The sequence below is a fragment of the Thermobia domestica genome, chromosome 8 (assembly GCF_964235325.1).
Source record: "Thermobia domestica chromosome 8, izTheDome1.hap1.1, whole genome shotgun sequence".
NCBI classification, from domain to species: Eukaryota; Metazoa; Arthropoda; class Insecta; order Zygentoma; family Lepismatidae; genus Thermobia; species Thermobia domestica.
The window spans coordinates 95,869,214-95,886,464 of NC_137461.1; the positions used below are offsets into that span (position 1 = coordinate 95,869,214).

The 17,251-nt window shown below is 34.4% G+C and overlaps 1 protein-coding gene across 1 annotated transcript in view; it reads left to right on the top strand.

Annotated features, from left to right (window-relative positions):
• Positions 1-17,251, top strand: part of LOC145693096 (alpha-tocopherol transfer protein-like) — a 91,655-nt gene that overhangs the window by 42,275 nt on the left and 32,129 nt on the right. The gene's annotated exons all lie outside the window — the stretch shown is intronic.

Consider the following 17,251-nt stretch of genomic DNA (forward strand, 5'->3'; position numbering starts at 1 on the left):
TGGTGGTCCTTGAATGACAGGTAGGCAGGGCCAGAGGGCCAGGATTCAATCCCCCAGGTCATCATAGAGTTCCTTGTTTGAGTTCTGCCGAACTTTGGTTATACCGTGGGATTCAGTAACTTGGACTATGTTCACCAAGCGGGAGGTGAGATTGCCTTGCAATCCTCGGGTGCCATCACTGCAAATGGAGGTTAGACCCCCCCCCCCACTTGTTAGGGAGCCGACTTAAACCCTAACTCTACATATAATATTTGTAGGTGAAATGAAATTAAGTTTCTAGTTCAACGTCTGACAATTATGCAGCGCGGCTACAGGAGACGGTGATAATGAATGATAACGAATGAAATGATGAAATGAAGAAAGAGGGAGGAAACGGGAGAACCACACATCAGAGGTGAGCGCTCTACGACTTAATCACCACGGCCATTATGAGTGAACTGTTAAGATATATTCCTACTAGATGGTTACCCTTGTTTCCAGCAGTAAATAGAATGATTAACTTTTCTCCTATAAGCAGTTACTTCAAAAGCATTGATAACGGTCCAAATAATATACAGTATCTAGTACAGCTTGAAAAAAAAAGATTAAGAAGTTTTTGATATTTTAAGATTAGGATTATACTAATTTTAAACGTAATCGTTCTAAAGCGAAGCATATAAATTTGCGACAAAAAATGAGACGAGATCGAAACGAGACGAGAAAAGACCTACAAAATTTACGAGACGAGAAAGTCTCATTCATGAATAGCACACCGAGCTTTCTTGCAACTATGTAGTCAGCGTACAATCCTTCGGCGCTGAAGAATTGATTTCGTTTTCTGGTGGAATCTTATATGGTTCAGAACCCACGTTAAGCCATAGTCCATATCTATTACGTCTCGTCGTACAAATAGTCTGGAGGAAATCCATCGAAACTAAAAATTTCAGTATGTCTAATGTTTCTCGGTGGCTTTTACCTAATTTGAGGGTGCTGAATCTGAATCTGCCGGGTGTACAAATGTACACCTTGAGCGTTTCGAGTAATTCAAGATGGCGGCCAATATGGCGGCTGTAAAATTGATAGGAATATTTTTGTATATTTTATCAAGATGGGTATCAAAAGGATTAATCACCAAACTAACCAACCGCCCATTCGTGGGCAACAGTATTAGAAGCAATGCAAAACAGCAAGGAACAAAGTTAATAAGACAAACCACATAATACCACTTCCGAACAAAGAAACGTACAATATTATAGTTTTTTTTATCTTCCTGAAAAACAATACTCTGGTCGATTTCGGACGTTTGTAAATTCAAGTCTTCAACTTTGTAACATAGGACTAATCTTGAATTACTAAGAGTTAAATTTATGATAATTATAATGAATGCAAAGTAGGCGTACAGTATTGATTTAGCATTCTCTATTAATGTCAGAATTGCCTTGACGAAGCACTACCAAACCAACCTCACAGGCAGTGCTTGAATTAGAAGCAAGCATTGATGCCAACCCGTGGAAAAATCCCATATTGTAGGATTTTTGACACCTCTTGAAATGCAATAAAGGGAATTTTCGTAAAAATTGGGAGGATTTATGGGATTTTTTAAATATCTATTTCATTGACGCCAATAAAATTGTGTATGGCCGAATAGACAAATTGGTCCTTAATAAACGTGAAAATAGTGCTAATTGTTATATTCTATTATTATAAAATGCATGTTAGTGTAATGTTAATTGTACTTTGGTATTTTAAAGAAAAGAAAAATGAATGAAAGAAGGTGAAACAAGAAATGTCCAATTCGCAAAACGTCCCATACGAAATGACTGAAGAATGAAGTTTATGTAGTTTTAGTGAGTTCATTAGAACATCATAGAAATACTCAGAACAAAATGTAGTTATTTTTATCAGCATTTTCAATTCTCTCTTTGAATTAAACGCAGACAATCGAATTTTTTTGGATAATTCACTCATGTATTGAAGAAAATGGCCGATATACACTAATTTCATTGTTCGTGTATTCAGAGTTTTGAAAATTTTGATATTAGTAAAGCATGGGAAATTCAAGAACAAAATGGGAATTTCTGCCTCTCAAGATGGGATTTTATAACGTTTCAGGTTGGCATCGCTGGAAACAAGTTAGTACCTGTATGTCATATGCACGAACTTGTTATGTGTATAAGCATTTTCTTTTTTTTAATTTCTTAACCAATAATCCTTTCATATCATTTCATTTAACACAGTAAATGCATAATAGATAGATACTTAAGGAATTAAAATTCATACCACTTAAAAAAGAAGTGTACATATGTAAAATACACGGAGTAAAAACAAAGTTTATAAGAATCCCTCTGTTTTTCAATATTTCTAACCTTTTGTTTTAAGACTAGATTGAAGTTCACATTCCGTTTGGTACATTTTGGCATACCATTGCATGTTCTGGTAACTATTAATCAGTATTTCTTCAGACATATGGCTTAATGTACATATATAAAATATATTTTTATGACATTTCTCACTACCTGGCAAATTTCTGCACGCACCTTTCTTCAAGGTAAAATAAGTACGTACAATATACCCAGCACGCCCTCAAGCATAATTTCCTAAGAACCACAACGTGACCCATGCTTTTAAAATAAATATAAAATCTTGTATAAGTCCATGTCGGCCATTACGACATAAGTACAACATCTTTAAACAACCACTTTCCAATCAAGGTGGAAGAGAGAAGGTACAAGGTCATCTTCTTTTCAAGTAGCTTTATTGCAAACAAAGATATACAAAGTACTGTACATCTTATATGCATCAAATGTGTTGTATTTTTTAACATTGGCGGAACAAAAGAAAGAAAGAATAAAATGTTGCGGAAACATTTACATAAAAGATACAATATATTGCGTAATTGTGATCATTACAAAGTATCAGATAATATACAAGGGCTATAGGATCTGCAAGAGCGGAAGAACTGGATTGTCATTTTCAAGGAACGGGCAGCTAGATTTTTTTTTTTTTTTTTTTTTTTTTACGCAATGTCAAACATACACGTGTCTGCAATTTGTCTGCTTACACACGAGGACAATTTTCATCTCTTCCTGGTAAATTTAAATAGTAGCGTGTTCCCCTGTAAAAAATTTTTTTTGGTTACTTCTTCAGTAGCTGTTAGAAGTACATGTAGTGTGCACATACACATCATGCCAACTTCTTCAAAGTGGAAGGTGAGTTTTAGTGTACACCACACTTGAATGTAGGTTAGAGAATAATATTTGTCTTTTGTCTAGCAGTCAGAATAAGTAGTTTTATATTTGGGACCATTTTTTGGTGATTTGTTTGATACTCGAAGGATCAGCCGATTGTCATATAGACGGCTTCTATCCTTAAAGGGTCCTTCGAATTCAAATTTGTTTGATTTTCGTTTTCTTGTAAAATAACCGCAAAACCAAAGGCAGTGTTAAAATTTGGAGAACATGTGAAGTTTTATGGCATAGAGTGAAAAATGTTTTCCACGTGTAATTTGCGACGACCTAGTTACGCTGCTGTATACCTGTTCTCGTTGAGAATTACATATAGGGCCTACCAGACGAGTGTTGAGGTTGTCCCGTCTTGAAAAGGTGTCGTCAAAGTAATGTTTCTTCGGAAATTGTGTTTCTATTGGAAGAGTTCTGTTTTGTCTTATCTCTTGAGCAACCCTATTCCAATTAGATCACCGAAATCAAGTAATAATCAATAATGCAGAGTCTCACCATTATTGAGATGGGTGACCATTGGAGCAAAAGCAGATGGTGTTGGCAGTTCAGCACGTTTATAGTTACACAAGCGTTCCAATTACACCCAGTAACATTAAGCATATGACAGGAAACTTCTATTTCTTAACATGGGAGAGTACATTTAATACCTGCATCGCTCCTATTTATTCGTCCTTGTTGAAAGTGGTTGGAGTCGTTTGACAGCCTTCATAATAGTTACAAAGAATAACGCTAATGCCACTAGTAAAAAGTGTCCTCGCTTGGATACATTTCTATTTATTCATTTATTTATTTATTTTTACTAATTTGAGGACTCTTAATCCAATGAAGCAATCCAACATATCCGTCCATTGGGTCACGAGAAAAATAACCTCCTCAAAGTTAGGATCTATGAAGCTCCATTTATGTCAATGGCGAGTGTCCATGCCAATATATATTTCTAATCGAATTTCTCATATTAATTTGAGGACACAAAGTCCAGTGGAACTCTTTTAAAACAATTCCTTTCATTTGATTATGAGAAAAATAACCTAAAAGTTGGGCTCTTTCACAGTTTTTAAATCCCGTATGGGCAATTGGAAAGGAAGAGAAAGAAGAAAGGGAAATGAATGTTTGACAAAACACAATCACACATCGAGAAAACCAAATACAAGAGTGGGGGTGGTGCTACAATTGAATTCGAGTTATTTTCACTAGTTCAGCAACGAGTTTCCGTAAAATGCTAGATGTACGTTTTAAATTCTGCTATGAAATATTGGTAATAGTATACATGAGACCGCCCTTGTTTTCGGTGCTCCAGGATACTTCTTACTCTTCCATTACGTAGGGAAATGATGTTATTTCATGTGCAAGTGGTAACAGAATACAGAGGAAACTCAGATCATGTTATATTCACACTCCAATACACCCTGATCTGCGTTTCTTCTGTGTTCTATTACAACTTCGACATGAAATACCATTTCCCTACGTAATGCAAGAGTAAGAAATATCCTCGAGCACAAGACATGCGATACGCGTTAAATCCCCCCCCCCCAACACAGTCAAGTACAAGGGCACTACACATGCAGACATTATAAAGTACAAGGGCAAATGTGAGGATACGTAGAGCGGTAATAGTATACATGAGACCGCCCTTGTTTTCGGTGCTCCAGGTTCTGGAACTCTGACGGTCTTACGTATACTATATCCGAAATATTAAATATCTTATATTGTGCTTAGTTCTTCGTGGCTATATGGTTAACGTATCGCATCTTCGGCACAGATGACCTGGTATCGATTCTCGGTGGAAGCTGTAAATCCATGTGTTATATAACCTCACTACTTAAAGAGACGCTAAACTCAAATCAAACAGAACCATATATTGTTATTTTATTACAAATGTGCCTTTAGAGTGTAGTACTACTTTTGCTTTAAATTTCGTGAATGAAATGTACCGGTAATATAGGTAGTGGACATTGAAACTCACACTTGCACAAATAGCATAGGATGTTCGCAGAGATCATTAGAGCCATCTGGTAGTTTTTATCGTATTTTTCGGCAATGACCATATATGAGGGTCCTTGCTAGTCACTCTAGTAGAAGTAGTTCGTCATTGAACGTCAAATCGTGTGTGCAGAGCGGTATAATGGGAGACATAATGGCATTCAACTATAAAAGAGGATAGATCGTAGGGGTGCGTCTAGCAGCTGCATCTGTGTCCAGAACTGCAACACTTTGTGACGTCTCACGAGCTACAGTATCCAGGGTGATGTTTGCTTATGAACAGGAAGGACGAACAACATCCGGAGGAGCAACTGCAAGAGAAAACGGAAATTGTCTGAAAGGGACGTCAGGACATTCACTAGGATTATTGCTCGAAAACGGAAATCCACATCAGCAATCACCGCAGAAGTGAATACATACCTCACAAAACCTGTGTGCACGAGAGCAGTCTGTCGGTATCTGCATAATGCCAACATCCATGGCAGGGTTGCGATACCGAAGCCTTTCATCAGTAGCACAAATGCCGCAAAGCGAGTTCAGTGATGCCAGAAACATAAAATGTTGGATGACCTAAAACGTGTCATATTCTCGGATGAGTCCAGCTACATTGTCTTCTAAACAACAGAAAGAATATTCGTTTGGAGAAGTCCTTCTTATGCACACAACCCAGACTGATTGGTACCCACAGTCAAACATGGAGGCAGATCCGTGGTGGTTTGGAGTGCAATGCCGTGTCAGACTTTGGGCCCCTAATTGTTCTAGAGGGTTGTGTCACTGCCAATGTCTTTAGGGTCATTTACACCCTATGGTTCGAACACTCTTCCCGGACGGTGGTGCAGTGTTCCAGGTTGATAACTGCCCCATTCACAGTGCTAAACTTATCACCGAATTGTTGACAGTAAGGTTGAACATCTCCCATGGCCCACTCAATCGTCGAATCTAAACATTATTGCACCTGTGTGGGGTTCGTTGGAGGTTCGAGTGAGGAAACGGGTTCTTCGACCATTTGCACGTGCTGAACTTGTCATTGCGCTTCAAGAGAGTGACTGAAAATCTCTCTGCAAACGGTGCAGGACCTTTATCAATCCTTCCGAAGTCGTGTTCCTGTTGTATTGGCCACCAAAGGTGCCCCAACACCTTATTAAATACAAATTATGGCTTTCTACCAGATGTTTCAGTTTCAGTGTCCAATATCTATGCGTACGTATTAAAATATACTTTGTCTTACGACTTACAACAGTACATATGCTATATTTATTTTTGAAAGTGAATAGTAACTGAATGTGATAGTAAAAATAGCGATTATAAAATTAAATCAATAAATATAAAAATAAAGAATATATTTCCCTGACCTTATTTTCTAAATATTGAATTAACACCCGAAAGCAGGTAAGGCGTCAGTGTCTGCACACATGCCTTTGATGTTGCTTTTACAAACTACTTTGTTACTAATCTTTCGAATTGTTTACTCGCATAAAGTTTAATTTTTACATTACAAACTGGGACTAAAAAGTCACGAATCTTGTTTTTTTTAAAAAGTGATGGTTCTTTTATGCAAATAACCGCAAAAGGGAGAAGCAATATTTGGAGTTCAGATTTTGGACATTTTTCAGATATATTTCAGAGATGCAAAACCAAGTGTTATCTATAGAAAATAGAAGCAAGTGTTTTTTTTTTTTTTCATACTTCAGTATGTTGACTCGTTGCTTTAGAAGAATACCGGAGTAGCGGGAGGAGTTATTCTTTTTGGCTCAAATAGAAATTCTGTTATGAAAGGTGATGATGATAAACGATCACATATAAAAGATTTGAACATACTCATGGGTATGTGGTTAGCGTAGACACCTTCGACATAGGAGACCCAGGTTCGATTCCTGGTGGAATCTCATATGGTTCGGATGCCACTTTAAACTATAGGTTTACAGCTCCTAATCGAACTAACCAACTATAAATGCCAACTTAAAGAATAATATCGAAGCTTTTTTTCTATTTATTTACGGAGGATAACATCAAGAATTCTCACTTTCCTTTATCTTCAGACGACCTAGAAGACTCTGAAAAGAGAGTAGGCATAGGCAAGGGCGCCCATGTTGTGGTTTCCAGGGGGGGGCAAGTACGACATTTCAAATGTAGTCTCAAATTTTGCGGTAGCTATTCTAAAATATCTATTGGGTTTTCGATCTTCCGAAGCACAATTTCCTCTAAAGAAGGGGGCAAGCGCCCCACCTTGCCCCCCCCCTGACGGGCGCCCTTGGGCATAGATTCCCGAACTCATGAGCTCGGCATTCACGAGGAAGTCTTGCTCACTTGATCTCAATATCACAAAGTGAGTGTGATGTTAAAATGACGTTATGACCTTGAGGTTGAGTGATCGTAAAGTCGAAATGATGTTAATGTGAGATTAAGTGAACCAGATATCCGATTGATGTTATGTCATGTTAGGTCTAAGCAGGCTTTATAATGTAGTCACAAAGTAGCGTGACTTCCCAATTAACACGAAGAAAAATAATGTAGAAAAAAATATGGACGACCGAAGGAAAAATAATTATTTTAATATAGAGTTTACAGTCCTGATTAATGTCTATGAGGCATAGCGGCATAGTAATTAATTAAAAATAATGTGCCAATAAATTAAGTAGTAGCCTTGCAAGAAATCTTTCCCTGCGTCATACACCAATATAATTGGAACTGATGGTTGAATTGTGAAGTAAGTAACGTGTTGTGATTAATGGTTGACATTGAAGCGACCTTGGACAAATCTCGTCACCTACAAAGAACTGGACGCATAAAAGCGATTTCATGCACATGTTTTCAGAATTGTCTATTTTTTTTTTTTTAAAGAGGTAACATATGTTTGCAATTTTTTTTTCTTGCACTTTTCAATAACAGGAAAATATTCCTTCCAAACATCGTAGACGTATTATGATTACAGATTGCTTTTGTGCAGTTGTATAATTAACATGTATAATCGTTCTAATATGAAATACTTTTCCTCTTCTAATGTGAATTAGATTTTCCTCTTAGTACTCATGTAGGCCTAATTATCATATTTACACGTGCTGTAAACACACAGAAGAACTGTATAGTTGTTTCCAGTACTGTATAGTTGTTTCCAGTTGCAAACACACAGAAGAAAAGAAAGAATTTATGTACCACAAATTGCTGTGATTGTGATTTTGCTTTTCTTTCTTATGAAATATCGAAATAATGAAGGACAGGATCTCCTATTGGACTGAAGAAATATTCGAATCTCTTTGCAGTTGTAATCATGGCGCGTGACTATCTAGGTAGTATACTCAATATGACTTATAGTTCAAACCAGTGATGTCAACCTGTGGGAAAAATCCCATTTTGTGGAATTTTTGACATTAATGTTTCGAATAGGGATAAAGGGAATTTTCGTCAAAATTGGTAGCATACAGTATATGGGATTTTTCATATATTTGTTTCATCAACGTCAATAAATTTCTCTATGAGAGGGAAGTAAGCTAATGACACTTGAATAAACTTGAAATCAGTGTTAATTGTCAAATTTTGATATATGAAAGTTTGTGTTAGTGTCAAAATGATATGTGCAGGAACTTGTGAATGTCAAAAAACAAGCAAAAGGGCTGTATATAAATTATACTTTCGAGTTTTTTTGTTTTTTTTAAATCATGAACGGTAGAAATTAAATTACCATAGACAGTGGTGCTATTCTAATCTTTTAACAACCGGTTCTCTCTCTCTCTCTCTCTCTCTCTCTCTCTCTCTCTCTCTCTCTCTATATATATATATATATATATATATATATATATATATATATATATATATATATATATTACAATATGTATGTTTGGGTGTGAAAACTACATGCAAATATTTATTATGGAAGTTAATATTTTCAGTTTATAAGAAAGTACGCTACCATCATATCATCTCTCTTTTCTTTGTCACTTTCAGCTTCAGTCTTTATCTTCTCTCAGCCTAACCCACACTTAAGTATAGAATTCGTTAGTTTAATTTAACCTAAAGAAATAATAATAACGATTTACGTTATGTATTAAATTTACAGCAATCGTTACACTAAGATAGTTTTACAAATGATGCTAAAGATTGCTCTTATTTTTTCTTCCTGAATTCTTATAGTTTATATAGTTGGGACAGAAACAAATCAAGCGTTTCCTGGAAAGACAAGATTTAGGGGTGACACTATATAAGAGAAAAGCAGATCAACCTTCCTTGTGTCTCCTGATGACAATGAGGTTGTAACCATGGCAACATTTCTCATTGACACTTCCTGAGTGGCTGCTAATGCTTTTTTAACCGTTTTGCTGCTAATAAGAAAAGTTGCTTTAGTTTGTTAATTCTACTATATTGTGAAGGATATACATTTACAGCAAAGCATTGGTTTAAATTTGGTTCTGTCTGAATGCTTTACAGTGGAAGCGTGCGAAAGAAGTATGTAGCAGAAATTCCAGATACTATCTTCTATTTATATTTTGTCGCTGTATTGTTATTTTATTTTGCAATCGGTGCTTACTCGGGCTGAAACTTATCTCCGAAAGAGTTCCTCACTAGTCTCAATAAGACTCACATTTGCTCAGATTCGTACTCGCGCTCACTAACCTAATTGGGGTTTAATCTTGCTCTGGCTTCGGCTCGTATCAACTTATATAGCTCTCATGCTCACATGTGGCTGTACTCAATATTGAGCTCGAAGTCAGTTCAGTTTTAGAGCCAGGCTCATGAATTTGAACATCTCTGACTGTGTGCAAAAAGTCTCACGCATGTACGCACGGACCGTTTTCTTTCTTTCTTTTTAATATGCAAATGAAGGTTCTGAAATGTCATATAGCTATTGGTAAATGACTCGAGAAGGGCATGTGGAAAGGTTTCTGACTCATCCAAAGTTCTTCTGTAAAGTACGTTAAAATGTTCGCACACTTAGCAAAAACAAACAGTGTCAACATACTTTCAAGTAAGCATATCAGTGATAAGTAGATACTGAACCATCATCTTTTGCAATGACAAATGGACGTCGTACAGAATAGAATAAACTTATGTAAAGGTAAACAAAGCTCTTTATTTAAACTTCACCTTAAGACCAGAAAATTTTGTAAGCTATTTACACACTTACAAAACATAGAGTAACTTTTTTCCCTGTAATTATAAAAATAAGTTTGTTTCTTTGCATCTTTTATTGATTCTTTAGTCAGTTATCAAATAAAATGAGTGAAGAAAAAGAAATAATTTGCGTTTATACTTCCTGCTGGACCTATTTCTTTTAATACTAAGATTTATTGTAAATACGATTATCTTAGTTCTACTATTCCAAACCATGACATTTTAGTGGGACGTATATCATTTAAACCGAACGCTTTCATGGGACGTTTACCGAAATTCCTTTTAACGAGAAAAAGAAAAGCAATTTTTATTTCACTCCTGTTGGTTTCAGTTATGATGATTAGGAAAGTAACATGAATTTTAGATCCAAAAATTATTAACTGTATGCCGTGATGTGGCTCGCTCTACCAGCTTTTAAGTGTATTATTAGATTACATTAAATTTATTAATCATTCTGTAGACCGTATTACATGTACGTTTACACAAAATGCTATTGAACTTGTCAGTACTTAAAACGTATGCAATATTTAGAACGAATACAACACTTTTGTCTTAGAGCAAAAACAACTTATGAAAACACATTAATTATTTCTTCAATCAATATAATAGGATAATGAATACTTTTTTTTGACCCTAGTATATACTTATTTATTAAAATTAAAACAAGGTGTAACAGTTTCAATAATTAACGTTATCTTTATCAGACGTTAACTGGAAGAGATATCTTTATATCATTAAATTATTATTGTTATATAATTTTAATTGTTGCATTTTATAATTTTTAATTTTTAATATGTAACATTCAGGTAGTGTTATAATTTATTGTTTTATTTTAAATTTATAATATAACTGTTTTCTTCTATTATTCATTATAAATTTCAGTCTGAAGAAAATATTGTAGAAAAATAACATAATTTATCGTAATAAATATTTTTTGTGATGATTGGAATTGAAAAAAATTTCTTATTATAAATTTATTATAAAACATTATAAATTTAAAATGAAACAGTAAATTGTAACAATACCTGAATGTTACATATTAAAAATTAAAAATTATAAAATGTAACAATTAAAATCAAATAACAATAATAATTTAATGTTATGAAGATGCCTCTTCCAATTAACGTCTGATAAAGATAACATTAAGTTAATGAAATTGTTACGCCTTTTTTAATTTCAATAATTAAGTATATATTCTGGTTAGGAAAGTATTAATTGTTTAAGTGGTACATAGTTTCAGAATTAAGATGTATGAAAAAATAATGATGTATATGGACATAATTACTGTTTCAATTACTGTATATCTGTATATGTTTGTATTTGTATTTACCATCTGATACTACTTATCTGATATACAATACAAATTTAATTATTGTTCAAAGTTGCACATTGTTCTGCTTAGATATTCATCTAATATATAAATTGTTGAGTTGTCAAAGGTATCTTTATATGAGTATTTTTTTTTATATATTCAGGTAGCTTACTGTACAGTTTTACACTTATATAGATAGGTGATCTTCTGTATGCAGATGTTCTATGATACACAGTAGATAAGTAAATTATCTTTTCCACGCGTAGGATAGTAATATATATATATATATATATATATATATGTTAATGTAAAAATAATGTAATACCAAATAACATTTTAGAATTCTGCAATGAGGATAGGGCACACTGAAAGAGGTCCAAATAGTATCAGTATTGCAAACTGGGGCAAAATGTACACCGGCGAGTCACTAAGGCAAGAACCTTCAAACTGAGGTTGCCCCAGTCAAAACGGGACATAGTCTATGGTAACTCGAATAATTATAAAGTACAGTATAGCAATACTTTCCTTCCAGTATTGTATAAAGACATTTTGTAATGAAAAGAAGAAGAGGGTTATGGGATTTAGTAAAAGAAAAAGAGGAAATGAAATGAAAACTTTGATTTTTACGTCCCACGGTTATGCCGGTTAGGCTAAAGGAGACGGTGATGATGAGTGATATGGTGGAATGAAGAAAGTGGAAGGAAACGGGAGAACCCCAAGAAAACCCACGCACACGGTGTTTGTCCACCACAAAGTTCACTTGGCTGGGGCTGGGATCGAACCCGGGACCCCAAGCACCAGAAGTGAACGCTCTACCACTGAGCCACCGCGGCCCCTCAGAAGAAAAAGAGGATTATGGGGTTCAGTACTATAGATACTATAGTTATACATCAGTCTTTCGAATATCTACAGACTCAAGATAATTCCCTTTTATATGTACTACAATTCGAATTCAAAAATTCGAAAGAGAAATGGATTGAAGCACACAATCCTATCGGTGCGTACTTCTTGTGTCCTTCACATGCAGTGTGATGTATTTGAGTCGTGTACTGTACAGGGAAATCAAGTCCATTATTGGTCATTTTGGAGATACATCTTTAAGAGCTTTATCTGCAGCTTCTTTTTCAGAGCTTAAAAGATTCATGTTCACATATTGTAAAGTTTCCAAACAGAGTAAACTTTTCCCTGTAATTAGATAAATATTTATCGTACTTAAATTCTTTTTAGAAAAAGAAAGATAACAGAGAGATTTGAAAGTTATGTTACAATATTCTGGTTAAGTATATTCTCTTTTTTAAATGATGCATACGTATTGTCTACAGCTTTACAGTTGTTTTGTTAATAATAGCCTATGCGTTTAGAGTATCACTAAAAATAAAATAAAATAAAACACATGGTTCATTCAATAAATAACCGGAAATACATACTACATAAAATATTTACTACAAGCAGGTAAATAACTATATTACTATTTTTACACATAGTTCCTCCTCCTCCTCCTTATTAAAAGCATCTACGACAGCGCTTGACAAGGGCACTAATTGCACTCGAAAAAAAACAAACAAACAAACAAACAACAACAGCAACAACAACAAAAAGAAATCTTTTGAACGCACGTGTGTGTAACCACGCTTGGGTTCATCGCTGACTGGACTTCTTCCTCATCATTCTGAAACAGTAGTTACTTCAGATGATTTCTTTTTTCCCGAGGAGAACTTTTAATACAGGGGGGGATGAAAGTAGTACTACGAAACTACTGGTAACTCACATTGAGCACGATTGGACATATCGTCGTTGTATTAAAAAAAATAAAATAGATTTTGAGTTAACACCGGTACCTTATATGATTTTACGAGATCTGCCGATCGCTCTAAGAATCATAGGTGAGAAGGTTTCATTCCTGAGATATCGAGTTGATGAGATATGACAAAAGCAAATTTGGCGTATCACCAAAAGCAAGTTGAGATGATAAAAGTAATGGAACCTGCGATATACCTATTGATTATTCAAGCGAGAATATGTCCCGAGGTGGAATTTTGTATCTCTGGGTGATACCCCAGGCCATTTTCTGAAATCGTCAGGAACCTTGATCTATTTAAAGAGTATCTTAAAATGGGACAAAACTTGAACCTAACTTTCATTTCCAGTGACTAGATGGTGAAGAAATTTCTTATCAGTTTTGTACTGACTGGAAGGCTCCTTACACGCATCAACACGTCTCTTTTTCTTCATTTCCGGTGTCAAAACGTTTCGTCGGAACCCACCTCGCACACACTCTGCTGAACCTCAGTATGTCAAGAACGATAGTTCCACATGTGGAGTAATTTCGCATACAATAAGTCTTTTGCCGATTTTCTTTATGTCTTCCACCCGTACAATATTGTTTTCCGTGACTGCATTGAACAAACAACCTGGGACCTATTTCTCAAAACTACTAGTCGTATAATATTAGTGTACAACTTTTCAAAATAAAACATTTTACAATTGCATGTACCATAAAAACATGCCAAATTATAGGTATAGGAGTGAGTATTTAGAAGTGGTTTTTACCGTTATTCTAGTCTTTCTACTACATTGTATTTTATGGCTTGTAAAAGTCATATTTCAAGGTTAGTAGCTATGAGACTTCTGAACGCGGAGAATGTTCATCACTGGTTATGCTCTGTCTGAACTTCTCAGCCCACTCGTGAATTTGTGTTCGACTCATACAGTTGTCACAGTATTGAACTGTCATATGGCGATGAATTTCGAACAGCCACACCCCTTGACAAAAATCTAATGATACTTCACTGCTCCAGCTTGGAGCAGTTCTTTACGGGTGTCGCTATCTGATGTAAGTGTTTCCCAGCATTGTACGGGAGACGCATGTGTGCCAGCAGTACTTAGCAGAGTCATTTCAGGTTTTACTTGACGGGGGAACGGGGACTCTCCAAAATACATATACCTTCACCATTTTAATTAGTGTACTATGAATTATGTCCAAAATGATTGTCGCATATCTATAACTGTCTTCTTGTATGAATATAATTTGATAATGATTTTGTAGGATACTTTTAATATTGATACTATGTGTATAATCGGGAAATGTATATTTGTGGTAAATTTCATAAGAAAAGAATTATAAATACGAAAATTAGAATGAGTAAAACAAAATGTTGCTAAATGGACAACAAAGTTTTATTTTCGTCTTATTGTTCTTGTTTACTGTTCTTTTGACATGAAATTTGCCACATTCATGTCTTTGCCGATTATATACATACTAGCATTATAAGAAATACCGGGCGAATTCGTGATCAAATTATATTCCTACAACAACATCTTTATAGACATGTGACAATAATTTTGGACATGAGTGTACATCTCGAATTCAGGGACGGGAAATTGTCTCGTACCCTCCCCAAATAACTCCTATGAATAACACCACAAAATAACAAACAGGATCATATTTTAGGTTTTATATATATATATATATATATATATATACAACTTTTGCAATTATTTACTGAATTAGCCTTGTAATAAAACCATAGGTAACTGACGACATCTAATTTCCAAGAAAAACATTATAGATTCCTACTGGTTGCATTCATACTTATATTTAGTTGCTGGTAATAATAAGTTCCTATAGTTGCTGCCATATAAATTGACACAATAAAACCAAAATATGTTTGTAAGCACCCAGGTATTAGATTTCTTCATGGATACTAATGTTCTTTTCAGCATTTTAATAATAAGGCTGTGAATGCCTCATTCTTTCTCACCTTCCTCTATATCTGCATATATCGTATAATCAAGTGTTCTTTTTCCTTCCTGTATTAAGTAATTTTTGTGTTTTTATCGAGGTCAAATGACTACTTTTCGAAAATATTTTGCATTTAGTCTTCTTGAATTGCATAAAGAACAATTTATTTTTATTTTATCATACAGAATCATATGACGTAAAGAATTCATTATTACTACAATTATTTTTCAAAGATTGCAAAATAAACTAATTTTCCACTGCTCTATACCTAATAGAAATGCACCTCTAATGGGTTTTCCAGATCACTTCTTAAATTACTAATTGAAGGTCAGATATTTCATTAAAACTCTCTGTAGGCAACATATAATTTTATTTTTTTGGAAAAATAGCTGGTTTTTCCTAGTGTACTATCGCGTGAGAGGTTACCTACAATAATTGTGAATATACTTCAATCTATAAAAGTAGTAGCAGAGTGTTTACAGGTGGAAGTTATTGCACTATTTTTTCACAAATTACCGATATAATGATGTAATAAAATTATGAAATAATGCAAGTCAAGCCAGTCTTAGCGATGATATCTTTGGGGCATACTTAAACCAATGTCAACTCATAAAATTGAGTTTTTCACATTTACAAGGAAGTCATGTTGCTAAATTTGTTAGTTTACAGGAAAATAATCTTGGCCTTTGGAGTGCTGGTATACCAAACATGAGAAGATTTAAATTAGATTTAATGGTAGATATACAGGATCTTCGAGAAACAATGATAGAATTTCGTGAAACTTCTGTGTGGGAATTGCGGCATTTGGGTGGTTGAATGACATACCGTTTTGTTTGGAAACTGGAAAGTTTTTTTTGTGTTTTGTTGTTTTTGTTTAGATAAACACGGAAAAAGTGTGTTTTTCGATATATTTTGTAAATTTAGGGATCTGTAAGGCTGAAATAGAATTATTATAGGTTGTTCAAACAAATCATACTAAGCATCGAAATTTTCAGTCATTGCTCTCAACATTGTCAAGACAAAGGTTTTAGAGAGGGATACGATGTAATGGATGTTTACAGTAGTAAAATGTGTAAACATTTAATTTTTATATATCATGTTCCCATTAAAACCTTTTCTTACCTATGCTTTAAAAATGTTTACAGTATTGAAAACAATCAGCGATAGTTCGACGTTTAATATGCTTTTATAAAACAATCTATAATTCTACCATCTTATTAACATTTAACAAGGAAAACTATGTCCAAAGATTATATATATATCATAGAATTGATCAAAATGGTTTAGATGAGTGTAAATCCTTATGCGTAATTTTAGAGAAAAGATTCTTTTTTTGAAAATCTAAAAAAAGATACTGCACGACAACACACCATTTATTCAGAGGTAGCTAATACCGAAGTGTGTACTAATCAAGTTTTTTTTATTATGGCTCTAACAAGATGACAATATACGATATGAGTAAAGTAAAACGATATAGCCTGAAAATTATGATTAGCATTTGATGTTTGCTTTTAACTAAGTACTGCTTAAAGATAAGACAATGCCTAATCAATAGATAACAATGAACTGAATAAAATGACATATTTGAAAGTAAATTCTTGTGCAATTTTTGAGAAAATCGAGGAAAATGAACTTTTATGGCTTTAAAATGGGTATGCCAATCTTGGCATTGACGTTTGATGACATTGATCGTTGTTATTCTGTTCGAATAGGTTCTTTATTTATGTACTGTATATGAAAGTTATGCACTGTTAAGTAGCAAATTGTATCTATTGTTGTTTGATTTCTCCTAACAGTGACGCACATACACCCGAAAGCAGGTAAGGCGTCAGTGTCTGCACACATGCCTTTGATGTTGCTTTAACAAACTACTTTGTTACTGATCTTTCGAAT